We start from the raw sequence: 18,314 nt of genomic DNA on the forward strand, positions 1-18,314 counted from the left end.
GAAGATATGAAAATATGCAATACAAAGAACATGCTATAGAACCCTAGGGAAAGAAAATTCTCTACCATAAAGCCAAATATTCCAATGGACAAGATGTTTCTGATTGTACTAAATTATATAAAAACACTTATGTTCCTGCAGCAAAGTAAATAATCTAATATTAGTAATAACTGATGTTATAAAGTTCTTTAAAGTCAATGACCTGATCAAGTTGCTGCTGGCTTCATGTTGCATTTGCCTATTATTCCATGGTACGTAATGTTCTGTCTCATGTCACTATACAAGGAATCTATTCAACATCAGGGATATCTACATTGTGTTTTGTTACAAAATACAGTGTATGTCTAAGCTTGGCAGTCCACAATTTGTAAGTAAATATTCACTTTTAAGGCTAAGGCAGAAACGCTGGTTTTTGTTGCGGATTTTGCTGTGTTTTTGAGCCATTCCTCAAGGGAAATATAAAGGAAACTCTTATAATTCTCCTTTCTGCTCAATCCACTTCTGAGTTTGTTGCAGAAAAATCTGTAACAAAAAAAGTAGTTGTTACATGAACACCATTAAAGGGGTAGTCCAGCCACAACAAGTTATCCCTATCCACAGGATTGGGGGTAACTTGCTGATCGGTGGGTATCTCACTGCTGGGGCACCCACCGATCCAAGAACTTGGGTATTTTGCATCCCTGTTTTGAGTAGGGCAGCTGGTTGAACAGTGCACGTGCTGGATTTAGTTAATGGGGACTGCCAGACATAGGCAATTGCTTGTTTTTCCTGTGGATAGGGACAACCTCTTTACGCTGATCACGACAATTAGCTATAATCTGTGGCATCAATACAGGGGATATGCAGTATTATACTGTTCCCAATGGAATCAATGGATTGTACATGTAATACACAAACATACGGATTCTCCAGAGTACGAGTCGCTCCTGACTAATAGATCCTGAATAATGGACTCTTCTAACTCTACTATTGTACTCTAACACTATAGTATTCTAATCCACTGAAACAGTATTTTAACATAGGGTTTCTACACCAGAGGAAATATTCCTTCCTTCGGTAGTAAAGAGTATGCTATTTATGTAGGCCACATTTACCTGATGTTCGGCAAAGTAAGGGTCAATGCACATAGAGTTTTTGGAATCCGCATCCAAAAACTCTGTGTGCATTGACCCTAATGGTTTTCTGCAGGATGAAGACAGACCCAAATGGTATAAGGTGAAGGCTACACAGGAGCATAATGCTGGTAACACAACCATTTGCGCACTTACAATCCATGACGGTGATGAATGCTAGCACTGCAAATGCACATAGATAAGGCTAATATAAGGTGCCAGTCACATGATAATGTGGGGTACACAGTGCTGAATAGCATTTTATTACTGGCAATTTATAAACAGTCCAGTCACATTAATGTGACCACCTGTCAAAATCCAGAATAACCACCTTTTGCAGAACGGACCGCTGCGAGACGTGCAGGAAGAGAGGGAGTGTTGTGATGATGTTCACTGGGATGTTGAGCCATGCTGACTCCAGTGCCGTGGCCAGCTGCGCTAAGTTACGCGAACAACCCGATCGAGGTGGTCCCACAGATTCTCGATTCAGTTCAAGTCCGCGGAATTTGCTGGCCAAGGGAGTACGGTGAACTCATCCTGGTGCTCCTCAAACCACGCACGTACACTGCCAGCTTCATGGCACGTCACATTGTCCTGATGGTAGATGCCATCATACTGAGGAAAAAAAATTCGCATGTAGGGGTGAACATGGTCCATAAGGATAGATGCATACTTGTGTTGATCCATCGTGCCTTCCACAATGATGAGTGCACCCAGATGGCTGATAACACGTGCCTTCTGCGATTGGTTATTTAACGTTGATATCAAAAGTAGGCTGTGGTCATATTAATATGACTGGACTGTGTATAAGCTTTACCTGTGTGCGTTTGGAGTACTAGGTATTCACCCCCTTGTAAGTCAGTGAGTGGCTGTTTTATCAGTTTTTTTAACCTGTTCAATATCCACCATATACTATTTGCTCCTGTCTGCACCCTGCAGTGAACTATTGCTTCCCCTGACTTCAGGTAAATGTTGCCTCTTTCTCAGTGATGTTATTTCTGTTCATTTCCTTTTCCGTTAATTATATTATGTGTATCAATGTATATGGAAGAATGAATGCTTACCTTACCAATTCCTTGCCACTTCTCTTCCTGGGTACCCCATTGGTCTCTGCATCCTTCAGTAAATGCCATTTAGTCAGTCTCTAACTGAGGTGGGTCCAGTGACCGGCAGAGCACCCACATGTCGAAAGAAATCAGGAAAGAGACACAGGCATTCTTGGATTATTATCATTAAGGTGAGTGTTGCTTCTTTAAGTTTTTTTTTTTTTTATATATATCATTCTGATCTATTTGTAAAAAGAATTTTTATCCTTTAAATGTAATACAGCCAGCAATTGTGTGTCTTATATGTATTTTAACCCCTTTTTATCACCGTCTTTAGGAGATGGATATTTTTCCCTCACTGCTGAGTACTTGCCCATTAACTAAAGAAATCTGACCTCAAAGCACAGCGGCAGGGTATAAATATAGAGTATAGAGATGTAAGTCATATGATTTTACAAGAGAAGAAGAGAGACGACTCCGAGTGGCAGACTGCAGTGATGCCAAATTCTACAGATGCCAGTCTTAAAGGTAAATGGGCAAAAACTCTACATAGGAATGAAACATCTTGTAAACAGTATAAAACTTCTCAAATGTATCTAGAAATAAAATTAGACTGACCTTACACACTTCATTTTTCAAGGTTGTGATGCTCAAAGCAATCGCCAGCAATGAACATATGCAGCGAATTTCTCCATTCAGCAGGTATTTTTATTAACAGCGATTGTTTTCATCATAATGAAATATTCTTACAAAACAGGATTAGACATAAAGGTATCACATCAAACAAGAAACAAACATGGCTGTACTACAGCTCTGTGTAGTAATAAGATGCTCCCCTGGCCTATTCCAGGGGAGAATATCACCACACATGCGTAATCTGATAAAGCACTATATGGTAACACATGGAGGCTGCTTGTCCCATTCTACAGCCAAATCAGGAGCATGTGGCCTAAATTATGTTACGATGATCAGAGGCGCATATTATTACTATAATATAAGACAAATAATGGATGTATGAAACATCGCTATACCCATAAAAGGGTTGTGCATTCTGGAGATTATGCAAGGCAGAAAAAAGCAAAAGCAGATTATAATAGGACCTATCAATAGCAAGTAACCTACTTGGTGATAGTTTGCAGGAAGCAGCAGGGGATGTTTCTGCAACGGCCAACAAACAAACTGAAAAAATAAGAGCGGTAATGAACACAACTAGGTAACAATTTATATTTGCTTAGTATATAGCTATTATTATAGTTGAGTGTAATTAAACTTGACAGATACATCAGCGTGAACAAAGCCTAAATCATTATGTTACTGAGGTCATTTAGTAAGCTTCTTTACATGCTAACAGTATTATTGGTGACCATACCTCCACCACACACCAAAGACATACTGATAGGGAATTTAGATTGTGAGCCCTATATGGGACAGTGACTGTCAATGTCTGTAAAGCGCTGCGGAATATGATGGCTCTATATAAGTAAGCATAATAAATAATAATAAATAATAATATCTCCCAACTTTCAAAGAACAGAAAGAGGGACAAAATATGCAGTGCGCATAGCGTGTCATGGCAAATTTAGCTCCGCTCATTTCTAAATTGACTCCCCCTATTTTGATCCATTTCTCTTTATGCCCCCCCACACAATAACCCTAATATTATATGCTACCTACATTATAATGTTCTCCTCAAATTGACCCCAAAGTATAAAGTCTCTCTCTCCTGATGTGGGGTTAGCTGGTGGGGGACATTAAACTGTGAGGGCAGCCGGAGGTGAACATTAAACTGGGGGTAACTAGAAGGGAACATTAATGTCCCCCTCCAGCTGCCCCCATAGTTTAATGTCCCCCAGTGCTTAACCCCAGCTTAATGTCCTCCTCCAGGTACCCCCATTTTAATGTTCTCCTCTAGCTATCCCCTGGGTTTAATTTCCCCTTCAGTTTCCCCCAGTTTAAAGACCCCTGACCTCCATCAGATGCTAGCAGAACCCAAAAGATCCAGTCTCTCTCGATGACAACGGCACCACTGCGACTCCTATCCTACCCTATACATAAATCCAATCCCCCAGACCCTCCAGGATACAGTCCCATGTAAATACATCACCCCCCCACCCCCAGCCTCCTTCAACATACAGTCTCATGCAAAAAAATCCTATGACTCCTCTTCCATCCTGCAGTCCCACAAGACATCTCGCTGCTTTCTCTTCTTTCAGAATACAACACAGACCTGTGATGGAAGAGACCCCGTCTTACTCACAGAGGCCTTACCCCTTCCTGTGACATCATCCCTTGTATGATGGTCACTTGCACTTTTCCCAACTATGTATTTTCTATTGTACAGTTACTCCTGGCAGAATTTCAGATAAATAAACCAAAATAATTATAATGGATAGGGAAGGGGCAGACTGTTCTTTTTGTACATCAAGTATGAAGGCCCATACAGTCATAAAGCAGAATGCCCAGCAAGACCATGCACATATATACTGTAACTGCCTGTCATTTGCAAAAGTAAGTCACACACAAAAAGAAGGTTGGGAATCTCTAGTATAAAATACCGACTCATATTTACTATTAGTGGCCTAAAAGGTGCCTCAGCTTATTTTTTAGACAGAGCCTCTTAGTAATTCTGGCTCATCTTGCACCTGTTGGTCAATTAGGATTGGTGTAGGGATCACCAGTCTTAATAAATCCCCCCGCCACACACACTGTATATAGGTGCATCATTATTATTAACAGAAAAGAATACATATACTCATATGTTAGTGAAAAAGGGCAACCATTAAAACGTAGACAATAAATGACTTATCAATGTAATTCAGCAGTACTATGTATGTAGGTGTTACAGTTTCAAAGACAGTCCTGAAATGAATCTCATACAATGCTAACTGCGTTAACTAGAGATAAAGAATAAATCCAAGTTAAGTCAGCAGCGGAAGGTATTTCCTGCCCAGGCCTCAGTATTGCACTCATGAGTTCTATAGAAAGAGCTGCTGTTTGACACTAATACCTTAATGACATTAGAAGTTGGGTGTCAAGTCATTGTGGAAATACCTTTCCTAGTTGATACATGATTAGCTGCCGAGGTAACTTAATACTGTATGAAGCGCTCTACTGAGCCCTGTAATTTGTCACGTGAAATCGATTTAGGCTGTACATTTATATAGAGTGACTATAAGGGATTGACAGAGGGATTCACAAAGAAATCACTTGTAACCAGATAGTTGTGTTGGCTTACAAGTGATCCGTGATGTAGCAGACTATATGCGGATAGCATGTATCCTTTTGCCCAGATTAACCATGTCATAAAGTTCAACTACGCTATACAGTAATGGTTGCAAGTGTTGGCACCCCTGAAATTTTTCCAGAAAATTAAGTTTTTCTCCCAGAAAATTATACATGCTTTGTTATACAGAACAGAAAAAAAGCCAACACAAAACTAGGAGATTGTATAATCTTTACCAGCTCCAACTCTTTGCTTCTCTCAATAGGCGCTCCTCCACTGATTCTGGTACCGTTCAATTTTGTTTCTAGTCCCCAGCCTTCCTGAGGAATCATTGATTTTGGTTTCAGTACAATTATATACCCTCTACTGTCAGGTGGGCAGTCCTTGTTTCTCTGTTCCAGTCCAGGGCCACCTACCTGACAGTAGAGAAACTAACTGTGCTGAAAATAAAAATGGATGATGGGGCTACATAAAAAAAATCCAACTGCATTGGAATCAATGGAGCCTATTGAAGGATCTGATTAGATGGTGGGACTGGAGAAAGGTCCTCTTTAAACACACTGAGAAATTGGTTTCCTGAGAAATAGATCCATGTTTTTGGGAAATTAGGTTATAGACCCATTGTAGAAATGGGTTTATATGAATGGTAAGAATGCTGCAGAATATGCTGGTGATACATATGCAATGGAAACAAAAGTAACCAAAACAACGAAAAGATCCAACTACATTTCATTGAAGTACAATGTATAACAAAGCAAATGTCCTAAAGAATTAGAACAAAGAAAACCCCAAAACAGTTGAGTTTTGACTGACAACCATATTGGGGCTTAGGGTTTATAACAAATCTGAGAATATCATACAATATCTATAATTAATATACTATCCATAAATTATATATAAATTATCGATGTATACCATTTCAAAGCTAAGGACGTCGGAACAAAGTCTAACATTGCTCAACTTTTTTTTTTTTTTTAACGTAGATTTTGAGCCCCATATAGGGATCACAATGTACATTTATTTTCCTATTAGTATGTCTTTGTAGAATGGGAGGAAATCTACGCAAACACATGGAGAACCTACAAATTCCTTGCAGATGTTGTTCCTGGCGGGATTCAAGCCCAGGACTCTGGCGTTGCAATGCTAACCACTGAGCCACCGTGTTGCCCCAACATTGCTTAACTTTTTTTTTGACAGATGTGGCACTCTCGGGGTTGCAGTGCAACTCCATTCACTAATGTAAGGAATCACAGGACAACATGGCGATCATCTGGCCATGTGATGGGACTTATTACCAAAGTTGCCATGTGGCCCTAGCCTTAATCAGTCTATGTCTGGATTCTTAGCAACCGCCATCCTTGTTATTTTGTCCTAAAAAGTTCTCCAAAAACTTGTGCCCCATAGACACATAAAAAAAAGTTTGCACCGTCCTTATATGGTAAAGGTAAATAAAATTATTTAGAGAAAAACAGCTGCAATTAAATCTTAATTCAATTCCTATTCTCCGCACTTATTTTTCGCAACGGATAGAAACTTGGATTACACATTTCTATTCTGTATAAAGAAGTTATGATTGCCTGACCTTCTGCATGCTGCCTGCCCTGAATGTATTCCCGGATTGCCTTATTATGAAGCCGCTCTCCAGCTTGCATTCGGCTGCTGAAAACTTGCTTTTTGGACCACCCATGAAAGCATGTTTTTATTCTCCTGATTGTGGCGGTGAAAAGAAAATAGATACTCGTGCCTTTTAGTTGCTCCCAGCCTGCCATGTACTTGTTCTTTTCAAGCTAATTAGGTTAACTCATTGACATTATAACACAGGTGTACAAACACCTGCATGCCATACAGGAAAGTTTCATTATATGGAACAATGCTTAAATATGACTAGAGAGCACGCAGAGATCCGAGCATTTTTATTCGACAAAATTAATTTGTTGAGATATAAAAATAATAATCTGCAATCCTAACGTCTCCGAAAGAATATTATAAAAATTGCATGTTTGTATAGATGCATGCGACTGAATAAATGTGATCTAATGTATCCACAGAAAAAAATCATTTCCATTACTTTCTGCAATGTATTTGGTTGCCCTTTTGTTATTGTTGTATGTTTTTAGGCAATTTTGGGTTAGTCACTCTAGAGACTTTTATATAATTTATAATTGTCGCTGAAATTACTAGGGTCGAAACACTAATGCAAAGGTCTGATGTGTTAGTAATGTAACAACAATAGTCCGCAGATTATAGAGAAAATTAACTTGTTTGAGCTAGAGCTTGGTTTTGTCAAACAACCAGGAACATATTGAGGCAGATTTATTAAACTGTCTAAAAGAAGAGGTCTTAGGTGCCCCAAGCAACCAATCACAGCACAGCTTCCTGTTTTTTGGGAGCAGAATAAAGAATAAAAGCTGCATTGTGATTGGCTGCTATGGGCAACAGAGACGGTTTTCAATCAAAGATATCTTGAACACCCTGCAGCATCATTCATGACCACTACACATGTATACAGCCAGGGGTGCAATTATAACAGATGCAGAGGTAAAAATCACTACCGGCCCTGGGGTCTCAGGGGGCCCAAAGGCAGTAACACATATCAAAAACATTGGGTTAGGGTTAACAATAAGATGGAAATGTAAGTGATACTAATGAGAAACAGCTAGAGGGTCAATAACACATGACTGTGTATGTTAGGCAGATTTATTAAGAGGCCGTTCACATCACATTTTTTTCTTTCCATTGAGCAGAAATGTTTTGATACAGAGAAAGTGTGTTAAAATGTGTTGCTGGGTTTAGGGGACATTCAAACTTGCGCCCGTGTCTGCCCGCCAGGTCTCAGTCCTATTCCCCAGGGAAACTGCATAGGGGACGTCAGTTTTAATAGCCATTCATTTGAATGGGTTTTAAAAGCAAACCGCCGGTGTCCGTATTTATCCTCTCCATGGGGAAACCATTTGTTTTGGCTGGACACAGAGTCTTGCCTGTCCGACTTTGTGTCCAGCCAAAAAAAAAACCGCTTTCCCCATGGAGAGGATGCATATGGACACTGGTGGTTAGCTTTAAAAACCCATTGAAATGAATGGGTTTTAAAAATGACTGCCAGGAAGCCTTCCTCTATCCAGTTTACCCAGGGAATAGGAAGGAGACTTGGCGGGTGGACACGGGCGCATGTGTGAATGCCCCCTTACTGTGATCATGGGAGTTGCTTTTGGGAGACCCACCCAAAGTCTAATTTAGCCCCCCAGAGTCAGACCCCACTGTCCTCATACAACTCCTGTGCAGCAAAATCATACAAGCTGTCCTGTTCCTTACAGTAGCCAGGAGACTAATGAAGGCTACCAAGCATGTCACAGCAATGTATCTATTTAGCAAAACTCCCATAGACTACAATACAGTTGCATTGCAATTTATGGGACATACAAGCAAAAGATTGCAGGTTGAAGATCCCAAGGGGGGCTAATAAAATATCTAAAAACAAAAATTAAAAAAGCTTTAAAAAATATAAACAATAAAATAAATATTCATATCACTCCCCTTTCTGTAGGTTTGAAATAAATATAAATAAACCAAACAAACTTAAAATTATCTCTGCGTCTGAAAATCTACAAATATGTAAAAATATTTCTCCCATATGGGAAAGCACAAAAAGAAATCAAAATAACCAAATTGCCATTTTTGCACTGTTTTGCCTTCAATAAAATTTTAATTAAAAGTGATCAAAACATCAGACATTCCCTACAATGATATAACTTAAAAGTGAATCTGGCCCCGCAAAAAACCCCGAAAACCTTATGCATCCCTGTACACATATATAAAAATGTTATGGGTGTCAGAATATGGCTACTAAAAGGAATTTTGTTTATTTTGTAAAGTTTTGGATTTTTTAAAGTGTTAAATGTACAAAAAAAACCTATATAAATCCCCAGAATCAAACAGATCCTTAGACTACCGGTGGCATGTAATTTTGGCTGCACAGTGAATGCTATAACAACAAAGCCTGTAAGAGAGTCACAGTTTTTCAACAATTCCACCCCATTCTGACCTACCATTCCAATGTACAATTTATCCTGCAAATATTAAGCCCTCACTTGGCTATGTGAATGGAAAAATAACATAATTATAGGGTTTGGAAGGCGGGGAGTCAAAAATGAAAATCAAAAAATGCCTGCAATTGGAAGGAGTTAAAGTCATTGGACAATGGATGGAAATGTATACAATGGGGTCTCCTCAGACCCTAACATAATAAGCAAATGCCAAGAATTGGAGAGCGAAAATAACAAACAGCTATACTCACCTTGCCTCACCTCTCCTGGGGGTCCTGCGGTCACGTAGTATCTTCTTCTGGCCACTTCTGGCCCTGGATTATGTCGTGGATAACCAGTGAGGCCTGTGATTGTGCCTGAGTGCTCAAGTTGGGTGCAGTGATATCAAGATGCTGAAACAAAGACTTGGGGTGCGTGATGTCATCCAAGGACAGAAAGCATCCCAAAGAAAAAGCCAGAGGACCACCAGACACCCAGGAGAGGGGAGACAAGGTAAGAATAGCTGCTTGCTTTTCACTCACAGGGAACCCTAGAGTATAATAACCGCACTCTTGAAAACAATCCGGGGGGGGGGGGGGGGGGCAACATTCCAAATATTAATTGAAATCCCATGAGGTTTGCCAATCTCTACATACCAATATTCATGGTACTGTTCCATGAGAAGTATCTGTTATTAAATGTACAAGCAGATGCATATTTGTATCGGTTTTACTATTGAAAAACCCAGGTCCGTTAAAGGGAAATGCTGAATGTACCACAGACACCTGATATAAACATCCCCTAAGTCCCTAGTACACTAGATGGGATAATTTATCCCAGATTGTTTTGGAAGAAAAGATGATCAGAGATTCACCAATACATGATATCATCAAAAGATTCATAGACAGTCAATGGACGTTTGTGATGTACAGTTAGTCACTGGATGGGCACAGGAATACTTCATTGTCTGTGAACATAGTTCATTGTGCAATCTACAAATGCAAGTTAAAGCTGTATTATGCAAAGAAACAGCCTATATATCAACACAATCCAGAAACAATGCCATCTTTTTTGGGGGAATCATCATTTAAAATGGACTGAGTTAAAATGGAAAAATGTTCTGTGGTCATATGAATCCAAATTTGGAATTCTTTATGGAAACCATGGGCACTGTGTCCTGTGGACTCCAGAGGAGTGGGACCATCCAACTTATCAGCAAACAGTACAAAAGCTTGCGTCTCTGACAGTACATTAGTGCCTATGGTATGGGCAGCTTATACATATTGAAAGGCACTATTGATTCTAAGCATTATATAAAGGTTCTAGAACGACATAAGTTCCCATGTAGACATCTCTTTCATAGAAGGCCTTGCATGTTTCAGCAAAACAATGCTAAAGAACATATTGCATTCATCACATCAGTATGGCTTCACAGAAGAAGAGTGTGTGTGCTGGTAGTGTATGAAAGACATAAGCTATATTGGATGCTGCTATTTTTTGTCCACCTGGCTGTGACCATCTTGTGAAGACTGTTCCCTTTAAGCTATGCACTCTGAAAAGTGCAGATAAAAGGGTTTCTTTGGATTGAATAGTGCTGAGCTGAAATACCAGGCATGGCTAATAATGGACATGCAGTACCTGGAAAGTTCATGGAGATGGAAGGGGCACTTAAGGTTAGTCTCAATCATAATAAGTAAACTATCATAAGAATAAGTGCTGGACTTCCCTGTCCTAGAACAGTAGGTTTGGTATAATAAACCAGCACCATCAGGGGGATAGATTTTTATTTTAACTGTAGAGTCAGTTTACCTTTATGGACAACCCTGGTTGCTTCAGTTATGTACCCCTGAGATCCTGTCTGCTTGCTACATGGAGTCAGGAACGCCCTTCCGCACAGTAGCGTCTATTGCACTGTACTGTGAGAGCGGTGAGGAACGCCTCCTTCCCCTCCTGATAGTACTCGTCCATAGACAAGTACTGGAGGGGCTGTTCCTCACTGCTCAGCATCATCGCCGGGTGGTAAGCATCGCCCCCTCTCACAGTACAGCGCTATAGACGCTACTGTGAGAAAGGGCGTTCCTGACTCACTGTAAGAAACGCCCTTCTGACAGTGAAGAGCTACAGTACCGGCAACGATAGCTCTTCACCAGGGATACAGAATGTGAAAGCCAGTAGTGCGCTGAATTCAGCACACTGTCGGCTTTCCAGCGTTTTATAAACACGCTTGTGCCCCAGGAGGTGAAAGGTCCTCTTTAGATGGCTTGTCTGCTTTCCCAACAAATTTTTAGAAACACCATACATACTATGTAATGGTGTAGGAAATGGTAAAGCTCACACTGAGGTCCCATGTTTTTCTGTAATGTGGAGCTCTAGCCTAAGGCTCAACCTCCACTTCGATAACAGTAATGGACGGAGCTCCAGGGTGCTCAGTAGTGATAAAGATTAACCAGTGAATGCACTGGTAAACTTTATTACTCTCCGGATAACCTCTTTAAAGGGATTCTACCTTTATATTATCTGTTGTTCTCCACTCATACTGATAACTAAATCTGAAAATCTGATGGTTTCCTACTACCACACTGTACTGTATTATCACAGCCCAGAAAAAAGTTACACAGCCTGTGCCAATTCAGAGTCTCATAGAGTGTACACGAACCCAAAGAACTGAATGGCACTATATACAAACCAGTTTCACACAAACCCTGAGCCCTTCTGAAAAACCGAGAGCCTGTCCAATTCTGGACAGTTTACCAGTGCATTTTAATGTACAATTCGAGAAGTGAAAACGGATGCTCTTATACACTTAGCCATGATCCAAGTGCACAGAATAACGTACTTGGATACAGATTAAACATTGATTTTCTTGGCAGCAAGAAGCAAAAAAGTATGAGCACTATGTCAGTAACTGGCCCTAAAATACATATAAATGCTTTAGAAGAGATGTTAGAGGTGGACGCCCTTTGAAATGCACTATGTGGATAAGACACAGCTACACCATATATCTACCGGCTTTTTTATGAAATCCAATTCCAAATCCGTAGGCATTAAAAGGGTTGTCCCAGGACTTGAAATTGACTTACCTGAACCGGAGATGCTGATAATGGACCAGGGAGGTACAGCCATGTCACGCAAATTGATCGGAAGCAACGATCCTCCCCTAATCTTATAGGTAATTAATTACCTGTGCTATTGGCCCTGGCCTTTCTATAGTCAGCCAGCCCTATAGTACAGGTTATTAATAGAGATGAGCGAATACCGTTTGATCGAGTAGGTATTCAATCGAATATTATAGTATTCAACATATTCGATTTCGATCGAATACCACGCGGTAAATGCAGTAAAAATTTGTATCCCCTCCCACCTCCCCTGGCGCTTTTTTTGCACCAATAACTGTGGAGGGGAAGTGGGACAGGAAGCAGGAAAACGTAGGCATCAAAAAAAATAGGAAAAAGTCATTGGCTGGCTAAATCAGGTGATCTCGGATTTATAAGAATAATGTCAGCCATGTTCGTGTCATTTGCGGCTTGGTGTTAGATAGGGAGAGACAAGGCTGAGGGCTAGAGAGGGATTAGCTTATGCTAGGCAGGCAGGAAACATTCTCAGAGGTACACTGCTTGATGAGTGTATATACACCTCCAGTATATACACTCATCCTGCAGCTAATTTCAACAAAAGCCCTTTGTAGGGCTCCAATTCCCTACCACTGGTATACAGTACATATGTGCCCATTGGGGTGAGAAGCTAGCAGTTTTCCTTGCAACCGGTATATATGGTAGTAGATAAACACCATATTTATCTACCCTCCATGTATACTTTACACAAATTGATGTATACAAGTGTTATATCTACCCTCTGTGTATACTTTACACAAAACTGATGTATACAAGTGTTATATCTATCTACCCTCCGTGTATACTTCAAACATACTGAAGTATACAAGTGTTTTTGTTCTCTCACTTATTGTACCTGTCCCATTGGGTGAGAAGAAACTTGTATACTGTCATCCGGTATATACGGCAGTAGATACGCTCAATATATCTACCCTCCGTGTATAGTTCAATCAAAAATACTTGTATACATCAGTTTGTGCACTCACTCATTCTAACTGTCTCATTGGGTGAGAAGCACGCTGTATACTGTCATTCGGTATATACGGAAGTAGATACGCTCAATATATCTACCCTCCGTATATACAAAAAAACATACACTTCTATACATCAGTTTGTGAAGTCACTCATTCTAACTGTCCCATTGGGTGAGAAGAAACCTGTATACTGTCATCCAGGATATATGGCTTTATCTACTACCGTATATCTGCTGGCGCAAGGCTCAACTCACCCCAAGGGGCACAAAAGTTAAACACTGCTGGTGCAAGTCTGCAATCACACCAAGGGGCAAAAATTTAAAATCTACTTGTGCAAGGCTCAACTCACACCAAGGGGCAAAAATTTTAAAACTGCTGGTGCAAGTCTGAAATCACACCAAGGGGCAAAAAATTAAAAACTGCTGGTGCAAGGCTTAACTGACACCAAGGGGCACAAAATTTAAAAACTGTTGGTGCAAAGCTCAACTCACACCAAGAGGCAAAAATGTAAATTGTAATGTAAATTTTGTGTACCAGTAAAAAAACATATACCTTTGTCTTGAATTTGGAAAAAAAAACATATTTGATTTATCACTAAAGAAGGGTTCGGTGAATGTGCATATGAAACTGGTGGGTTTGGTACCTCAAACAAGGTTAAGAACCACTGCCCCAAGGGCCTAAGGACTCTGAGAAGAGAAGACTTAATATAAAACTCCAGTCCTTAAAAATTCCAAAATTATCTTTGAAGAAAAACTTTTCTACATGCCATTCTTCAGCAACTCTCAAAAAATCAAATACAAATCTATTGATATTCTAACTGTAATCTATTCATATTCTTTTGATAATCTAACATACTATGAGAAAACATAACTACAGTAAATCGTTGACCAGTTTTCATTTTTACAAAATTGTGACAAGATAGGAAACAGAAATCAAATTTCAACTCAAAAGAAAACATACACACACAGGTTCAATTATGAAGTTACAAGTACCATGTGTGCCATAGTGTTACTTGGCATGATTTTGTTGCCCCCACCGGAAGGGTCACTCTCAATTTACTCCTCTTCCTCCTCCCCTTCGCCCCATCCGCGCTGAAGCAATGGGACACACTGAACTTCTCCGCTAGCCTTGTGTGTGAGAATGACATCATTTGCCACTTCATCCTCCTCTTCTTCCTCCGTCATTCAACACTGAGAAGATGACAGGAGTGTGCTCTAAGTATCTAGCTGTGATGGGTCTGCTTATCCCGGACTCCTCAGCGTACAATGCAATGAGGGATTCTCGCATCACACAGAGGAGCGGGATGGTTACGCTCACTAATGCATCGTCACAGCAGACCCTCTTGGTGGACTCCTCAAAGACGCATAGTTTCTCACATAAGTCTGCCATCCATGGCCACTCATGGTGCAGAAACTGAAGGAGTTGACTTTGAGGAACCCTTGGGTTTTGGAGATAGTACTCCATCAAAGGTCTCTGCTGCTCACACATCCTGCTCAACATATGGTATGTTAAGTTCCAGAGTGTGGTGATGTCACACAACAGCCAGTATTCAGGCAGATGTAGGCGTTGCTAGAGGGTTTTCAGGCTAGCAGTGGCAAATGTAGACTTACGAAAGTGGGCGCACCAGCGGCGCACTTTCACCAGTAGCTCAGGCACATTGGGGTAGATTTTTAAAATCCTTTGCACTACCAACTTGAAAACTTGGGCCAGACATGGAAAGTGTTTTGAGTCTGGCAAGCTCCAGAGCCGCTAACCAGGTTCCAGCCATTATCAAGCATGACCATGCCTGGGCCCAGGTGCATCGGTGAAAACCACATTGCCGTCTTCTCTAGGATGGCATCCCTCACCTCGGGGGCAGTGTATTCTCTGTCGTACAAGCTGATGAGCTTCAGCACGACCTGCTGACGTCTCCCCACGCCAGTGTTGCAGCGTTTCCAGCTAGCAGTTGGGGTCCATGTTACAGTGGAGGAGGAGGCTTTGTGAGAACCCCTGCCAGGAATCTTGGGCGGGGAGAGGAGATAGGCCGCCCCAGTTCCCACAGCTGCCATCATATCACGGAAGGCCAGAGTCTCCACAAGCCTAAGTGCCAACATCTCTAGGGCCAGCAGTTTGGAGATGTGGCCGTTTAAGGCTTGGGCATATGGGTGGGTTGCGCTGTACTTCTGCCTGCAAGTATACAGGGACAGTATATAGTTAGTGCGCAGAGCAAATAAGCTATATACTCTGTGGGAATTTTAGACCTTGCTTCACACCCATATGGGACAGGTATATTGGGCAGATTCTCCAGTGTTTGGGCATCAGGACACAGAAATTATTGTGGTAGCTCCTGGGAGAGGGCAAGGGTGGGATGACTCTGCTGGGAAGATTGGGCATGTTGGGAGGAAGGAGGGGCAGACTCTTGGGTATGAACACGACTGGAGGTAGTGGCTGACTGGCTGGTGGAAAAGCAGCTGGAATCATTATCCGCTAGCCATTGTAATACCTGTTCCTGGTGCTCAGGCCTCATCCACATTGTACCCTGCACACTGCTTAATGCAGCTATCAAGTCAGGGATTGTGATGAGCACATGCTAATGTTTCTTTAGGTTTAAATTTGTGTTTCTGTCCATATTAATGTAGAAAGAAAGTATTTTTTCACTTTCCATAAAGGTTCTATTGTGTGTAAAGTGTCTAGTTGATAGGGTGTGATAGTAGGGTAATACTGGGACTTGGGCAAGTTAGTTTCACCCAGGCATGCTTCCCCTGCTGTCCCAGTTGCATTCCAGAGGTGTTGGCATCATTTCCTGGGGTGTCATTATGGACTTGGTGACTCTCATTAGTCGAATATCGAATATCTAATATTTCACTACTTGCACATCTCTAGTTAATAATTACCTGTAAGGGTAGGGAAGGAGGGAATAGGCAGTGCGACCCAGGGGTGGAACGTTCTGGAGTGCTGTTTCCGATCATGTGGGTTGTGATGTGGCTAGAATCCTCAGGTTTATCATTGGAATCTCATACCAGGTAAGTCAATTTCAACTTTTTGGACAATCCCTTCAATATGGAGTAAGTCCGCCTTTGCAGCTAAAACAGCTTCTACTGCTCTGGGTAGGCCTTCCTCAAAATTGGTAGCATACAATTGCCCTAAATGTCTTTGCATGCTGAAACATTAAGGCCGGGGCCCCATGGGCAGTAAACGGCGCAATTTGTCCAGCTCCAGAGACCAATATGCTTTACACTACTCAAGCCTACTATTGGCATTGTACTTGATGTATGGTTTGCTTACAGCTTGCTCGGTATTGATAACCTATACCATGAAGCTCCAGGTGCAAAGGTTTTGTACGAATGATAATGCCAGACGAGGTTTGGATCTTTGCAGTTACTGAATTAGCAGAACATTGGTCTCAGCATGTGTTATACACTGTCATGTGTCTCAATATTCAGCGACTCCACTCTGTAGCTGTATGTGGCCTCACTTCATGCCCGAGTTGCTGTAGTTTCTAAACGCTTCCATTTCTTAATAATACTGCTCACAATTGATTGGCGAATATCTAGGAAGGAAGAAATTTCACAACTTGACTTGCTCCAATGCTATTACAGTACCACGCTAGATTTCAGTGAGCTTTTTGGAAGGAGCTATTTATTCATAAATGTTTGCAAAGATGACTACATGAGTAGCTGCTAGAGATGGGCGAACCAATGTGTCCCATGATGACACAAATATTCCAAATTGTTTGTTTTTTAACAAAACTGAAAAAATGGCGATTCGTCCCAGATTAACTAAAATGGCCACTGCAACATGCATTGCACAATAAAAATACAGAAGACTCATGTGTCACTGTGACTGTCACTGTGACATTCTGGCATCACCGGACAGGCTCTAAGCCAACAGTGGTACAGTTCTGATGCCATATACAGTATATAAGTTTGTGCAAGCTAGAACATGAGGCAGATCAGTAATAGTAGTTGTAGAAGATGGATAAATCATTTATCGCTGCATGATACAGAGCACTGAGTGCAGCAATACTTGCAACACAGCTAAGAGTAGGAGAATTAGAACACAGTTTAGTCAGATTTAATCAAGTACACGCAGATTGATGATAGAAATCATAGATAGGAGTAAGGGAAAATATCTGTGCCATGTAAGCCTGAATGTAGCAGAACTACAGCAAAGGACAGTTAACCCCTTCATTGTCAATAATCTAATTTTGTCTAAGTCTGTTTTGCAATAGAGAAGTTTGATCTGCCTTAATTGTTTAACATAGTTTTTAATGGCAGGTAATTTCTACTAATGAAAGATCTTTTCTGAAGGTTTTTTTTTTTTGTGCAGGAGGTAAAATTGTTTTGTTAAGTATATAATATATACAAACTTTTTTTTCTTACCCAATACACAAAAAAACAAAGAAAATGACTAGGGCACAAAAAATAATAATCAATATGCAAAAACTTTATTTGACAAATCATAACAAACAATATACAAGGAAGGACAGCATACCATCAGACTGAAGGACCGACTCAGGTAAGTACAAAAAGTATACACAAAGGTAAGTCTAAAAGGAAAAATTGGGTATAACGACAATAATACACAGCTAGAAAGAATATCAAGTATATAGAGCAGTATAAGTATAAGAGGGACAGAAAGTCCACAGAGGAAAGCTGTGCGGACTTTATGTGAAAAAAACCCTCAATGCATTACAGCCATGGTCTGTTTCACAGTGCTTTTTGGATGTGGCTTGCTATGTGGGGTCAATTTTTTGCATCCATTAAATGAATTGAAAAGAAATGAAAGAATTGAAATTAGCCATTTGTCAAATATAAGGCTACTGTGTATACACACTAAGCGACAAATTAC

The sequence above is a fragment of the Leptodactylus fuscus genome, chromosome 7, assembly GCF_031893055.1.
Source record: "Leptodactylus fuscus isolate aLepFus1 chromosome 7, aLepFus1.hap2, whole genome shotgun sequence".
In the NCBI taxonomy this organism is placed as follows: Eukaryota; Metazoa; Chordata; class Amphibia; order Anura; family Leptodactylidae; genus Leptodactylus; species Leptodactylus fuscus.